At 43.6% G+C, this 15,041-nt stretch overlaps 1 long non-coding RNA gene across 2 annotated transcripts; it reads left to right on the top strand.

The window, feature by feature from the left end:
* The first annotated feature begins 3,364 nt into the window (after positions 1-3,364).
* LOC140460797 (uncharacterized) lies at positions 3,365-13,273 on the top strand. Of its 2 annotated transcripts, none has more exons than XR_011954330.1 (4): positions 3,365-3,444; positions 4,994-5,036; positions 6,215-6,343; positions 8,477-8,943. It is a non-coding gene; the product is annotated as an uncharacterized lncRNA (long non-coding RNA). The 2 variants fall into 2 exon arrangements; XR_011954329.1 differs by lacking the exon at positions 3,365-3,444 and adding an exon at positions 13,013-13,273 and having other exon boundaries at positions 4,479-5,036; positions 8,477-8,635.
* Positions 13,274-15,041: the final 1,768 nt, after the last annotated feature.

The following is a 15,041-nucleotide window of genomic DNA, read 5'->3' as shown; positions in this document are numbered from 1 at the left end:
GAGGCTGAACAGGCTGGGGCTGTTTTCCCTGGAGTGTCAGAGGCTGAGGGGTGACCTTATAGAGGTTTACAAAATTATGAGGGGCATGGATACGATAAATAGACTAAGTCTTTTCCCTGGGGTCGGGGAGTCCAGAACTAGAGGGCATAGGTTTAGGGTGAGAGGGGAAAGATATAAAAGAGACCTAAGGGGCAACATTTTCATGCTGAGGGTGGTACGTGCATGGAATGAGCTGCCAGAGGATGTGGTGGAGGCTGGTACAATTGCAACATTTAAGCGGCATTTGGATGGGTATATGAATAGGAAGGGTTTGGAAGGATATGGGCCGGGTGCTGGCAGCTGGGACTAGATTGGATTGGGATATCTGGTCGGCATGGACGGGTTGGACCAAAGGGTCTGTTTCTATGCTGTACATCTCTATGACTCTAAAAGCAAGTTGTAGACAAGTAAAAAGGCCCACCAGGCAAGGAGGTGGTTAACAACCTCAGGGCATCTCTCTTAAACCATGCATCTTGTTTGTTTACAAACTAAACATGCTTCAGCTCTTTTCCTATCTGCTTTCTGGAAATCTGGGTGACACCAGGTTTATAATACAGTATTAACCATTCCCTCCTTGCCCACGTGTGTACAATACTGCACATAATCAATTGAAAAAGGCAGCAGCAAAGAAGGAACACAAAGTAGTCCATCAGGGGTCACCCACATTTCGGTTTGAGTATCGAGGGAGTACCTTATTTGAGGCCATAGTTTGTGCTGCTCAGCAGGGGGCGCACCCTGTGATTTCAGTCCCATACCCAGGCCTGGCATTTCTCTCCCCATATTGTCTCTATCCGGGTTTTGCTGGGGACCCAATGGGACCAGAGGTTTGGGGTGTCAGGCTGCCTGCTTGGCAGCAGCATCCATCTGCTCATTCCTTTGGAGACTGTATCCATTGCCTCAGCATGAGCTGAACATCTTGATAGCTGCCAGATTGATTGGACAAAACAGCATTACTGTTCGTCTGCCCCATGGGGGTTAAAAATCCTCTCCGTTCCCACAAGTCTCTGTAATCATGGGTCACACCAAAACCACAGTGAGAGTTGAAGAGCTCAACCCCCGGGAGGGGTCTCTCAGTTCCGAGATCGGTCAAATGAACACTAGGATTATGGTCTGCTTCAGCAAGGTTTCACACTTTAATTTGTAATGGCCGGGCAAAGATTTGTCCAGCAACACAGATATTAAAAGATTCTGTGTTCCTTGGAGAAACTGTGTGATTAACGTGGAATAAAATATCAATTTTCATATGTTTCTTAAGAGACCATACAGCCTTAATTCTAGAATAATCCAATAAAATGTTATAAAATTACACAATGGAAACAGGTTAACTCAATGACATTTCCTGGGAAATAATGTTGTTTCACACGCATTATCTCCTCATACCTGTGCTTCAAGGTTAGCTAGGATGGTCAGTAATGTCCTATCTAGCTTAATTAGATCCATACAATGAAGAAGGCATTGTTTGCTTAATCTGTAATTCAGTTAGCTCAGGAATGCAGAAATGCAGTTTTTAGCCATTTTAAACACAATGATAATTTGCAGCCTGAAGCCATGTTGTTCTATTACTTTACATTGACATGCCATTTTGTGGTTAAGAAAAGCTCCTGACAACAGCCTAAATCTAGGTATTAGATCCTCATCTGGTGTGGACCTGCTCCGTCACTCAAAACAAAACTCAATTTACAATTTAAAGCCATAAGTGCTATTCTGCTAAATTAATCCAGTTGATTTTTTTCTGTTTAAAAATGTGAAAACCTCGTGAACAGTTCTTCCAGTTAATCACTGGATATTCAAATTTCTCTTCAAAATTAAAGATCATAACAAAACTGGGTGTCATTGTGGAATTTTGAATCTGGAGGGTGTGCTTGTGAAGTTTGAATGAACAATATTTCAAAGTGAATGTTATCGTGTTCATTATTAAGACTTTCTGGAGATGAAAAATTTGCCCTTGTGTGTTTTGCAACATTTAACCAAGGTCAGTTCTATAGAATATGCAGAAAGGTTGATGTGAGAGTTGAGAGCTGGGGCAAACATCAGTAATAATGGAGGCAGGACCACAGCAATTAGAGTTAGAAAGTTAGCCAAAAATATAAAAACAGGAAGGAAAGTTTCATCACTTTGTTAACTTTTTTAAGAAAAGCTAAGTGTTGGTTCTGTAAAAAATGAGTCTGGGGATTCAATAACGGAGGATAAAGAGATGGCAGATGAATTAAAAAGAGCTTGAATCTGTCTTCACTAGAGAGGATACAAGTAACAGCCTGGAACTAGCTGGAAATCAGGAATTGAAAGGGAAGGAGGAACTGAAGACAATTACAATGACCAGGGAAGTAGTACTGAGTAAACTGTTGGAACTACAAGCTCACAAGTCCCAGGGGTCCAAAGGATTTCATTCTAGATCCTTAAAGAAAAACTAGCTGGTGATATAGTTAATGCATTGGTTTTAATTTTCCAAACGTCATTAGTTTCAGGGAAGGTTTCTGTAGATTGGAAAACTCCTTTCTTCAAAAAGGGAGACCGAGAACAGGAAACTGCAGACCATTTACCTTAACATATGCCATCGGGAAAATGTTCAAAGCTATGATTAAAGATGTGATGACAGGGCACTTGTACAAGTTCAAGGTAATCAGGCAGCGTGAATGTGTTTTTGTCAATGGGAAATAATGTTGTAATAATGTTTTGAAGAATTACCTCTCCCACCTGTGACTGAGCTGATAAATCTCATGGACCGACAGGGAATGGAATCCGTTAGCACAGTCCCCGCATTTCTACGACTTCTCTGTCGTTCTGGTGTCCTTTTGGCTCCCTGTTTCTGATGAACAATTGAAACTGTGATCACACTCAGGAAATGTGTGCAGTTACTCTCTGCTGCGAATACTATCATGTTACTTCAGTCTGTGTAACTGGTTACAGCTCCATCCCATAGACAGCTCACTGGGGCACACTCTCTCTCAACAAGGACAAAAGACATACAAAAGTGGAGTAACCAGACAAAACGCAGAAGCAATAAAATGTCGAACCACAGTGGAAAAAAAAATTGTGGCTCTACCCCTTTTTTCCCTGTTGGCATTTGGACACTTCAAATCTGTCAATAACAGCAGCAGCCTCAAAGAGCATACTGCGCATGTTTGTCGGTGTCAGCAACGCAGTACGCATGCTCGCCGGTGTCAGCAAAAACTGGTGCGCATGCGAATCGCTGTCGGCAAATAAAACGCGAGACCTACTTTTGATTGACCAATAGGGAGCACAGGAGGACCGGAAGGACATTGGTCCTCCTGCCAATCAGAGTCACCCCATTGTCTGAACGCGGAAGTTGGACCATGAGGTTCTGAAGCTGTTGCTGCTCGTGTCTGAGTGAACATTGAGCTTCATCCCAGACTGCAAATTCCTCCCTCTGTCCATTATCTGGGAGTACGGCACTCTCTTCTCTTGTCACCTTTTCCATTTATTTTTTTCATTCTGGGATTCAGTTGTTGACTTGCAGCAACTAAAAGGAAAGGGAGTGTGTCGGGATGGGGACAGAATCTGGAAACGGTGCTCCAGGTCTGTGTCTCAATTGGCAAAATACACAGGCGGGCGGCTGGAAGAACACAACAAGTCAGGCAGTATCAGGAGGTGGAGAAGTCAATGTTTCGCGTGTCACCCTTCTTCAGGATTGGGGATGAGTGTAGGGGGCGATGCAGATAAAGGGTGTGCTGGTTGGTGAAGTGGGCACAGGTGGAGACAGGTAGAGGGTTCGACCTAGGCAAAAGGGAGGACTGCAGATGCTGGAAACCAGAGTTTAGATCAGAGTGGTGCTGGAAAAGCACAGCAGGTCAGGCAGCATCAGAGGAGCAGGAAAATCGACGTTTCGGGCAAAAGCCCTTCATCAGAAATTTCCCCAGGGTAGGGGAGTCCAAAGCTAGAGGACATTTGTTTGAGGTGAGAGGGGAATGATTTAAATGGGACGTGAAGGACAACTTTTTCACAGAGACAGTTGTGCATATATGAAACAAACTGCTAGAAGAGTTGGTGGAGGCTGATACGATTATATTTAAAATACATCGGGATGGTTTGGAGTTGTATGGGTTACGTGCTGGCAAACGGGACTAGATTAATTTCAGATATGTGGTCGGCCCAGACAAGTTGGGCCGTAAGGTCTGCTTCCATGCTGTGAAAGCAGAAGTGTGGTTGTGAAGACTGGACTTTCTGAGCAGCTTTCAAAGATGTAAAAACAATGACTGCAGATGCTGGAAACCAGATTCTGGATTAGTGGTGCTGGAAGGGCACAGCAGTTCAGGCAGCATCCAAGGAGCAGCGAAATCAACGTTTCGGGCAAAAGCACTTCATTAGGAATAAAGGCAGAGAGCCTGAAGCGTGGAGAGATAAGCTAGAGGGGGGTGGGGGTGGGGAGAAAGTAGCATAGAGTACAATGGGTGAGTGGGGAAGGGGATGAAGGTGATAGGTCAGGGAGGAGAGGGTGGAGTGGCTCGGTGGAAAAAGAGATAGGCAGGTAGGACAAGTCCGGAGAAGTCATGGGGACAGTGCTGAGCTGGAAATTTTGAACTAGGGTGAGGTGGGGGAAGGGGAAATGAGGAAGCTGTTGAAGTCCACATTGATGCCCTGGGGTTGAAGTGTTCCGAGGCGGAAGATGAGGCGTTCTTCCTCCAGGCGTCTGGTGGTGAGGGAGCGGCAGCGAAGGAGGCCCAGGGTCTCCATATCCTCGGCAGAGTGGGAGGGGGAGTTGAAATGTTGGGCCACGGGGCGGTGTGGTTGATTGGTGCGGGTGTCCCGGAGATGTTCCCTAAAGCGCTCTGCTCGGAGGCACCCAGTGTTTTGCCCTTATTGGGAGCAGAAGAATGTAATCAAGTCTTGCATTTGTGAGAGAGCAACTGAGTAAGGAAGTACATCTGGGATTTTGGTGGTAAATGGGAATTCTTTGCACTGTGGGATGAAGCCCAACCCTATCCATTTATTTCAGCTCGTGGGTGAGACTCGGCAGTTCATGCAGGCAGTCAATCCAGGTAATATTTTATAAATTCCTGCTTTGGAAATAGAACTAGTCTGATTCAAGATTGGGATATAGACAGACTCTGATCTCACACCTTTAATGCATGGTCTGAGCTGAGATGACACCTTTTCTTATAAAACCTTAAGTTATTTCAAGGAAGTGTCTTTCAGGAAGTTCTGGGATTTACATATTAATGATACCTGCAGACCACTATGAAAGCTGAAAGGCTTAACAATCCAGGTTTGTTCAATATATCATTTCAGTGGCAGGACACCGTAATGTTTTTCTATAAATTCTGTGCGTTATGATCTTCTCCACAACCACCTGATGAAGGAGCAGCACTCCAAATGCTGGTCCTTCCAAATAAACCTGTTGGACAATAACCTGGGTGTGTGTGATTTTTTTTTTACTTTGTCCAGGTTAGGTTGGATTGATCATGCTAAAGTACTCACAGTGCCCAGGGAGGTGCAGGTTTGTGTAAATTGGCTGTGCGAAATTACACATAGTGTCCAGGGATGCGCAGCTTAGAATGGATTGGCCATGCTAAATTACCTATAGTTCCCAGGAATGTGCAGGTTAGGGTTAATTGGCCAGGTCAAACTATCCAGAGTGAAGATCTAGACCCCTCTTAAGGGGCCTTTTAGTTCGCGATTGGTCTAAAGAATCAATGAAATGCAGTCTGTACAAAGCAAGGTTATCAGTTTAATAAGGCAGCTTGACCCAATTCTGTCCAGCAACACAGTGATTAAAGCTTCTGTGTTCCATGGCGAAGTTGTGCAATTACATTTGAAAATGACACGTTATTTATTTAGGTTTTTTAAGAGACAGTACAGCCTTAATTACGAGAAAAGACCAATCAAATGTAATAAGGTGACATGATTTAGAGCAGGTTAATCCAATGATATTTCCTGGGAAAGGGGTCTTAATTACGTAAATCATCATGCCATGGTAGCAGCTCAAGGTTAGTTCAAATGGTCAATTAATGTGTCCGTGTTCATTTTAAACAAACTCCATTGTCCTTTTATCTTTGGATTGTAGCTTAATTCTGCAAAACAGCAGGACAAGTTCACAGAGTTCAATCATTATTCTCAGCTATTTTGTGTATTATTTTAAATTGAAAAGCCATTTTGTGGTTAGTAAAAATCTACATATACTTGTTGAGTCTGACAATACCCTAAATTCAAATTTTAGATCCTCACCTGAAGCATCAGAGTCTGAGGGGTGACCTGATAAACGTTTGTAAGAGGCATGGATATGGTGAATACCCAAGGTCTTTTCCCCAGGGTAAGGGAGTCCAAAGCTCGAGGGCATATGTTTGAGGTGAGAGGGGAATGATTTCGAAGGGACCTGAGGGGCAACTTCACACAGAGAGTGGTGCATGTATGGAACGAGCTGCCAGAGGGAGTGGTGACGGCTGGTACAATTACAACATTTAAAAAGCATCTGGATGGGGATATGAATAAGGAGGGTTCGGAGGGATATGGGGCACATGCAAACAAATTAGACTAGATTAATCAAATGTTGTCTGATTGTGTGCCGCATCGTAACTAAAGTGAATGAATTGACTGCACACACTGAAGTGAATAATTATGATCTGAGATTCCTTACAGAAACGTGGCTTCATGATGATAAGGATTGGATCCTGAATATCGAGGGGATGGTCAAATGGGAAGCTAGGCAAAGGCAGAGAGTTGGCACTGCTAATCAAAGCACTGATCACAGGGTAGTCTGGTGTCAGCTCGGATTTCAGGTCCTGATTTCTCTGTCCTCTGATCTCCCTGTTCCCACAGAGTAAGATGTTGGTCTGTTCTCAGCTCTGCTGAATTTCTGCTGAAGCTTTGACCCCACCTTTACACCTTCCGGAACAATAAAACATTCAGTCAATCAAGCCCCAACCCACAATCCCCCAGCCTGTCAACCGACCAGGCACAGACCATAATCATAGCATGGAATCAAACAAGAAAAATGAAACAAAATTAAAAACTTATCGGTGCTCAGGCTTAATGTTTGTTCATTAGGAAGCAAAGCAGAAATAGGGGTCTCCCAGGATTTTTATACTGCTCTACTTGACGAATTATCTCTCCCTTACATCTAACCATTTGCACCCAGCTATGATTTACAACAATATTTACACCAACAGAAGCGAAGCATCTGTTATCAAATAGACGTAGAGATATACAGCACCGATACAGACATTTTCTCTCCCTCACGCACGCATGCGCACACATGTCCAATGGGGGTTGAATGTGTATTTGCAGAATCATGTTTGCAGATACATTTTATTGTGCATTTTTACGCAAAATCTGCAAGCAGTCGGTACACGTAATATTTTTTAAATTCCACTTTGGAAGTGGAACCAGTTTGACTCAAGATTGGGATACAGACAGACTCTGGCCTCAATCCTTTTAATGCATTTTCTGAGCTGAGATGTCACTTTTTGTTATAAAACCTTAATTTATCTTGAGAAGATGGCTGACACCAAGTTCTGGGATTTACATATTATTGATACCTGAAACCTGTACTAAACGATGAAAGACTTAACAACCAGGCTTGTTCAACTTTGTCCAGGTGAGAGTGGATTGACCGTGCTAAGTTACCCATCGTGCCCAGGGAAGTAATGTCTTGATGGTGCCTTTCCCCCAACTTCCCATGTACGTTAACCATTTCATGCTAAAGTTGTTCCTCAAGAAGCTGCATTGCAGGCTCACCCTGAAATGACAGTTTATTTTGTTTCCCAAAATCTGACCTGCTCACTCTCTCGGCAGTATCCGAATGCTGTGAAAGATATTAACTTTCAGATGGAGGTATTCAAAATTCAGAGTAGTGATATTTTTGCTTTTCTGTCCCTATAAAATCCTGAATCAACACCTTCAGGAGAATGAGTGAGAGCGGAGTGGTGCTTTCAATTTCATGGAATAACAAAAGAACATTCCGCTGAATCGCTTGTTCTGAATTTCTACCCTGCACTGACAGGGAGGACTTTTGTGATCTCTTTTTATCAGAGTACTTGAAGATCTGAAGACTGAAGTTTCAAAATCAACAGATGAAAGGCCTACGCCCAAAACGTTGACTCTTCTGCACCTCGGATGCTGCCTGACCTCCTGTGCTTTTCCAGCGCTACACTTTTCAGCACTGACTCTCCAATGTCTGTAGTGGTCACTGCCTGAGTCACTCAATTCGTTGGGACTGCAACGATTTTCAGCTATGATTCTGTGATATTAACTTTCAGGCAGAGTTATCCAAAATGCTCTTCTGTTTCTGTACAATCCTGAATCAGAACATGCAGGAGGATTAGTTAGAGTGGAGTGAGAACAGAGGGGGAGAGAGAGTGGGATGGTGCTTTCAATTTTGTGGAACAACAAAAGAAAAGCATATTCCGCAGAAAGTTGAATTGCTTGTTCAGAATTTCTACCCTGCGCTGACAGTGAGGACTTTTGTAATCTGTTTTTGCAGAATATTTGAAGATCTGAAGGAGGAAGCTTTGAAACCAACAGATGAAAGCCTTATACCGGAAACATTGACTCTCCAGCGTCTGCAGTTCTCACTTTGACATCAATGTCTTGACAGTCACTCAATCCATCGGGACAGGCAACAATTTTCAACTATGATTCTGTGAGAAGGAGCAAAGGTTTTTGGGTCCCATTTAAGTATATTTTCAGTATCAGTGGGACTGGGATGAGAGACCCTACCATTGCAGTGCAGTGTGTGTGTGTGTGTGGAGCGTGTAACAACTATACGGCCTGGAAAGAGGAATTCACAGCAGAGAGGGCCTGTACACACGTTTGTATGTCACTGAAGTTTTGGCCATGGAGAAACCAGAGGAATGCCACTCTTTGGAGAAACCGTGGAAGTGTGCCAACTGTGGGAAAGGCTTTCGTGTTCCATCTGCCCTGGAGACTCATCAGCGTAGCCACACTGGGGGGGGGGGGGGGGGGGGGGGGAAAGACCCTTCAGTTGCCCCAAGTGCAGAAAAGGCTTTACCCAGGCCTCTGCACTGCTGACCCACCAGCAAGATCCACACGGGGGAGAGGCCTTTCAGCTGCCCCGAATGTGGGAAGGCCTTCAGCGATTCCTCTTCCCTGCTGAGGCACCGATGGGTCCACACGGGGGAGGGACCATACCCCTGCCCCAAGTGGGGGAAGGCCTTCAACAGTTCACCGTCCCTGCTGAGGCACCGACGGGTCCACACGGGGGAGAGGCCTTTCAGCTGCCCTGAGTGCGGGAAGGCCTTCAACAATTCGTCCAACCTGTTGAGGCACTGGCGGGTCCACACGGGGGAAGAGGCCATTCCCCTGCCCCCAAGTGCGGCAAGACCTTCACCCACTCCCTCCACCTGCAAAGCCACCAGCAAGTTCAGGAGCTATCGCAGGGGGATTGTAGGAGCGACGGCCGAGTACCAATATCGACTGGACTATCAACCAAGTTCCAGGGATCCCGGATTTGAATCCCGCTGTGGCAGATGGTGGAATTGGAATTTGGTCAGAAATCTGGAGTTTGGAATCTAACAGTGAAACCATTTTTTGGTGGGGGGGGGGGGTGGTGAGAAAACCCCCATCTGATTCACTCAGTCATCCCAGTCTGGCCTATACGTGACTCCAGACCCACATCAGTGTGGTTGACTCTACACAGATGCCCCAACCCCCACCTCCTGGCAGATGGGCAGGGAGACACTTACTTGGAGACAGGGTGTGGGCTGAAATTGCTGAGTGAGGCAGTTGCGGGTTTTGGTACATTAATACTTAATCCCAGAGCTTTTTTAAATTCACATTCTCAAGGTGACATAAGGTCTTCTAAAATAGGTGACAGCTGGGTTCAGATATTGCATTAAAGGTGTGAACATTGAATCTGTATCCCAATCTTCAATCAGACCAGTTCTATTTCCAAAGTAGGAATTTATAAAATATTACATGGATTGATTTTCTGCAGATTGCTCAAAAAGTGCACAAAGTTGAATATATATGCAAATACAATTCTGCCAATACAAATTCACCCCATTGAGTTGTGTATGTGCACATGCATGCATGAGAGAGCATGTGTGTGCATGCGTTGAGTGTTTGCTTGGTACAATGAGTGTAATGGAGTATGAGCCTGTGTGTGTGTGTGTGTGTGTGTGTGTGGTTCGAGAGAGCAGATGTGTATGAGCAAGGTATGAATCAAAGCGAGGGGTTGTATTCTGCTAAAACAGGGAAGGGCAGGACTTGCACAGAATGATAGGGCCCTGGCTCATGTTGTGCAATAGAGAGGTGTGTGTGTGTGTGTGTGTGTGTGTGTGTGTGTGTGTGTGTGTGTGTGTGTGTGTGTGTGTGTGTGTGTGTGTGTGTGTGTGGGGGGGGGGGGGGGGGTGGGGTTCAGTTACATCGTTCTTTGGAAGTTGCATCACTGGTAGACAGGGTGGTTAAGAAGGCATTTAGCACCATTGCCTTCATTGTTCACACCATTGAGTACAAGGGTTGGGACATCATGTTCAGGTTGTACAGGATCTCCACACGGGTGTGGGCGGGGCCGGGGGAGGGGTGGGCGGGGCCGGGGGAGGGGTGGGCGGGGCCGGGGTTGGGGATGGGCGGGGCCGGGGAGCCTCACCTTCACCAAGTCACAGCCACCTTGCGCTACAACTGTTCATTCACAAAAACAAACTCTCCTGTCTCACTCTGCAGCTGCGGGGGGAGAACACATAACACATTTAAAGGGCTGAGCTACAAGTAACGGGGCATTTTTATATTTAAAACGATACATTGAAATCTAAGGAGACTTGGACATAATTAATGGTATATGGTAATATTTACAAAGCATGACCATATTGGAAATAGTGCAGCCACTTTGAAAAAGGGGTTTGAGGTGACCTTGAGATGCTTATTTTCTTAAAAATTAACTAAGTTATTACGATTTGAAATGATCGTGCAGGGGTAATGTAACCAGTAAATGGCAAAGGTAATTGCAAAATTCTTGAAAAGAAAACGATTCCAGATATATGCGGATGCAGGGCAATAATTCAACAAAAGAGCCATTATTAATTTTTTGGGACCAAACACTCTCCTTTTGAGAGATATAAATAGGAGCATCAATATTGAAGCAGAAATTCCTATTTTTGTTCTCCCAAAGTCTCTGTCTTGTCAGAGTACAGTGCAAGCCAGTACCATTTGTTTTGCCATAGTAGACCTTGCAACTCAACCTCACCGAATATTCATATCTGTGTTCTTAGCAGTCAAATCCTGGCTCTGCCAGTGATGCTTACATTCCACGAACAAATAAAACAGATTATGGTGCTGCTATCACTGCATGTGCCAGAATTAAAAGGATGAGAAAAATTCTGAACTCACACCACACACAGTTTGTGTACAATGCCATTATCTCTACTTAGTCTGTACCAAATTAAGAGCAGCCACAGTTGACATTTCTTTGGCAATTCTACATGCTGACTTTCTCTCATCACAATCTCTTTGACGTTCTTGTATGTGCCTAAATTAATCTTCAGATTGTTTCACAATTGAATAATGTTACTAGACTAAAAATTCACAACTTCACCAACTGCCAAAACATTTTTTTTAGGCTATTCGGGCAGTAGCAGTGACAAATGCAATATCAAAGCAATACAAAGTTATGAAGAGGGTTACATACACTTAACCAAATACAATGGCAGTGCAGAGAATTTCAGAAAAAGTGCAATAAATATTCACTTTTTAACCCCTTATTCAACTCATTCAAGAATTTCAAAGTGAATTTGTGGTAATTCAAGAGCAAATGGCAACATTTGTTTGTTAATAGACTCACCATAAATTGTGAAAGATCACTTTTATCAAAGTCACAATGTTGAATCCCAAACGGAGCAATTAAGTACAAAGTTACTTTCAACTATTTAATAAGACACTGCAAACTTTATTTCATATCCAAATTATAATAAGATCTTTACAAAGGAAATATATTAAACAAAATAGCTTTCCGGGGTATCAATATTGACAACAGTTGTGCAGGTATTATTTGGCAATTGACCAACTAATTGAAATAATTTCAGAATAAATGAGCTGCTTCATTATTATACATTGAGATATTTTAATACCAATCACATGAAAAGGAAATCTTTGCCTTAAAGAACCAAGTAAAGTTAAATAAAATAGAAAAGCATCTTACAGAATTCACTTCAAATCATCTCTGGTGAATCACAAGAAGATGATGCTCAATAAACCAAATGATGGACAATCACTGGTAATGATGGAAAAAACATTGTAAAGAATGTAGATATCTCAATTGTACCTTAAAAGAATATCTACTCTGCCTTGGACAAGGACAACTGAAAGGTTTTTTTTGTCTGATTGAAATCTACAATAACCAAGCTTTAGAAAATCCAACACTGAGCCCAATCTGGAATAAAAGTTTTTTCCCCCCAGGAAATCCTTTTCAGCTTTCAGCCTTCTCCAGCTACGATTAGCACGAAGGAAAGGTGAAGCTCAGTGGGGAAAGGCTGAGTAATAGCATATCTAGGCTCTCACCTAAGTATTCTCCGAAGAAAAACATATATCTGGATGGGGACATGAATCGGAAGCATTCAGGAGGGATATGGACCAAATGCTGGCAAATGGGTCACTAGATTAATTTAGGATATCTGGTTGGCCTGGACTGAAGGGTTTGTTTCTGTGTGTCATTACAGACTCCCCTCTTCTGGGATCCCCATACCAGCTGTTATTTTCATGGAATAATCTGACAATTGTTGACTTCCATCAACCTCTTCCATCCGGAGAAATTTCCTCTCTCTGCAAAGTGTGGTTCACGTTGGCAAGTTCAATCCTCCTCCGGTCCTCAGGAACACACTCTATAATGCACAACGTTCTCAATACCTGTTTAATGTTCAGTGGGGAAACTACTTTCAGTCCAACAGTTAGACAGAATTCCTCAGAAATGTTTTTGGCAAATGCACTGCTCCCACGAAAGCTCGTGGGCCCATAGTTCAAATGCTTTTAACAACCTGTTTTTATTTTCATTTCCCTGCCTCCCCAGGATGCAGAATTTCTCCCACCAGAAGTTGTTTGCCCTGAAAAAAATCCAGCAGGAAGACGATTATGGAGCTATCAATAAAAATGCCTCATATGGGTCACCCAAGGTTAAAAATGGAAGAACATCTCTCTTCAAAGTTACTGTTCGTTTGCCCTTTCAAAATTCCTCGAATTTAAGGTGTTCCATTGTAGCATTTAATTATGATCCATTAAAAGCAGTATCCAGTCTCATCTGAGTGAGGAACTGACTGAACAAGCGAAATAACTTTTCTATCTGCTCTTTAGATGTGACATCCTCCCCCTCTCTGTGTTGATGCAACAGGATTACCAGAGCTGGAAGTACCACTCTCTGAATACAATTGCTGATTAACAGTTTACTTGAACTGCTTAACGTAAGGATTTAAAAGCTGCTCGCCCGATCTCGCACAAAGTACAAAAAACAAACTGTTGACCCGTGCCTGCACAGAGGAGAAATTTCACTTGGAATAGATCACAAAATAAGAACTGTTACCAGTCCCATAACTCATGTGTTTCCCATGGACAAAGTTAAACATCACCCAACACCAGGTTATAGTCTAACAGGTTTGTTTGGAAGCACTAGCTTTCGAATTACCCATAATGACCAGGGATGTGCAATTTAGGGTGGATTGTCCATGGGAAATACGGAGGATGGGAATGGATATGGGTGAAACTCTTTGGAGGGCCAGAGTAAAATAAATGGGCTGAATGGCCTGCTTCCACATTGTCGGGGGAGGCATAGAATCCCAACAAAGGAGCATTTTATCGGCATCTATCCTGTCAAGCCCCTTTCAGAATTCTACTGGTTTCAATACGATCACTTCTGGTTCAGAGAGGTAGACGGCACAGAAACAGACTGTTCGGTTCAATTCATCCATGCCGACCAGGATTCCCAAACTAAACTAGTCCCACTTGCCTGTGTTTGGCCCATATCCCTCTAAACCTTTCTATGCATGTACTCCATCCAAATTCCACATGCAAACCACCCTCTGTCAAAACATTGTCCCTCAGGTTCCTTTTAAATCTCTCTCCTCTCACTTTAAAGATATATGCCCCTGAGCCTTGACTTCCCCTACACTAAGGAAGAGCCCTTCGCTATTCACCTTACCTCCATTCCTCATGATTTTATCAACCTCAATAATGTCACTCCTCAACCTCCTGTGCTCCAATAAATAAAGTCCAAATCTCTTCTTATAACTCAAACCATCTAGTCTTGGCAACATCCTGGTAAATCTTTACCGAACCCTCTCATCGGAAGACTTCTCTTACAGGGTCACCAGAATCGTACTCCGTACTCTACAAGTGGCCTCACCAACATCCTGTACAACCTCAACATGATGTCCCAACTCCGAGACTCAGTGGGGTGAACAATGAAGGCAAGTATGCTTAATGTCTTCTTGACCACCCTGTCGAGCAGCGATGCAACTTTCTAAGAACTGTGTACCTGAACCCCACCCTGTCTCTCTTTTACAGCACGACAAAGGGTTGGACCCTTAATTGTTCATGGGCTTCCCTTCCTTGTTTTAGCCAAACGCAAGCCCTCGCTTTTGATAGCTCACTCATACACACGCTTTCTCTCCAGACACCCACACATACACGCCCCCAACACTCTCTCAGCGTATACTCCATCACGCACTCACTTTACCAAACATGCGCAGACACTTACGTGCACTCTCATGCACAAACTCATCACTTTTTGGGCAAACTTGTATTGGCAGAAATATGTTTGCAGACACATTCTACTTTGCTCAAAAATGTGCAGAAACTGCAGGCAGTCAATCAGTGTAATATTTTATAAATTCCCAGTTTGAATCAGACTGGTTCTAGTTCCAAATTTGGGATACTGACAGACTCGAACCTCACACCTTTAATGCATTGTCTGGGCTGAGATGTCACTGTTTTTTTAAAAAAAACCTTAAGTCATCTCGAGAATGTGAATTAATAGTAATTCTGGGATTTACAGGTTAATGAACTGAAACCTGCAACTCAGTCTAAAAGGTGAAAGACTTAACAGC

This window comes from Chiloscyllium punctatum, chromosome 36, assembly GCF_047496795.1.
Source record: "Chiloscyllium punctatum isolate Juve2018m chromosome 36, sChiPun1.3, whole genome shotgun sequence".
Lineage (NCBI taxonomy): Eukaryota > Metazoa > Chordata > Chondrichthyes > Orectolobiformes > Hemiscylliidae > Chiloscyllium > Chiloscyllium punctatum.
Note: the sequence above shows the minus strand (reverse complement) of the source record. Positions and strands in the feature narration are given on the sequence as shown.